We start from the raw sequence: 993 nt of genomic DNA, 5'->3' as shown, positions 1-993 counted from the left end.
CCTCGTGTGCCAACATCTGCGACCAGTTCCCCCTTTCCCGCTTATTTTCCCCCCCCTCCCGGAGGACAGGATTTCCCCCAAGTGCTGGAGATCAGTAACTTGTATGTTTAATTCATTTCAGAAACACAGGAAAGCAATTTGCCAACGCGAAGCCTCGGGAAGCCCCGACGATGCGATGCCTCACTCCGCCGCGCTGCCCCGCGGCGACCGGGCCCGCTGCGCCCTGCTCGGCTTTGCCCGCCGCCCGGCACGCCCTCCGCTCCTCTCTGCTCCCCTCCGCGCTGCTCCGCGCTGCTCCGCGCCGCTCCGCGCCGGACCGGGCTGAGCCGCACCGGGCCCGCCGCGCCGCTCCGATTTAAACCCGTCCTGAGCCGCTTCTCCCCGCGCTCAGAACATGCGGCACACACGTGGGAGCTGGAGGCAAAAACCTGCCCCGTCTCCCCCCAGGTCCAGGTTTATTCAGAATTAGAGTTGCCCCCCTCCTTCTTTATTTTTTTTTTTTTCCTCCGTCCCCTCTCGCAAGCGGTAAATAAAGCTCATTTGCATGTCTTTGCAGAAAGTTGCTGCCGTACTAGAATAGAAACCGGGCTTACCTAGTTTGGCAGGGTATGCAACGTAGGATTGGTTGGATCAATTAGAGAATTATCTATTTATGAAATGTCTAGCTGCAATGAAAAGAGCTGGTACAATTATGAACTGTTGTCTTGACAACTGGGAAGGACTGATTGGATCATTTTATCAGTAGGGTTGCTGATTTCAAAAGCAAGCTGCCGAAAATAGTAAGGGACTTGGGTTTCAGAAAAGGGATTTTTTTTCTTCTTCGTCTTAGCTAGTAGGGAAAAATGTAAAGGGGGTGGGGAGAGGGAAAAGGGTTTCGCCAGGAAAGGTCCGTGATGCAGATTTATTGGCAAAAAGCCAGAGTTGCTATTGTAAATTTCTTCGCCGGTTTCAATGTCAACCCAAGCTCGTATTTGAACCCGGAATCAGGGCAAA

General features: G+C 53.3%; 1 long non-coding RNA gene across 2 annotated transcripts in view; it reads right to left on the bottom strand.

Moving 5' to 3' along the window:
- Nucleotides 1–716, bottom strand: part of LOC110359196 (uncharacterized) — a 52,523-nt gene extending 51,807 nt beyond the window's left edge. For both annotated transcript variants that reach the window (XR_002414178.2, XR_010469563.1), the window contains exon 1: nt 594–716. This is a non-coding gene — a long non-coding RNA (uncharacterized LOC110359196). The remainder of the gene's footprint in view (nt 1–593) is intronic.
- Between the last annotated feature and the right edge of the window lie 277 nt (nt 717–993).

The sequence above is a fragment of the Columba livia genome, chromosome 1 (assembly GCF_036013475.1).
Source record: "Columba livia isolate bColLiv1 breed racing homer chromosome 1, bColLiv1.pat.W.v2, whole genome shotgun sequence".
Classification (NCBI taxonomy): Eukaryota; Metazoa; Chordata; class Aves; order Columbiformes; family Columbidae; genus Columba; species Columba livia.
This window is presented reverse-complemented; position numbering and strand designations above follow the sequence as displayed.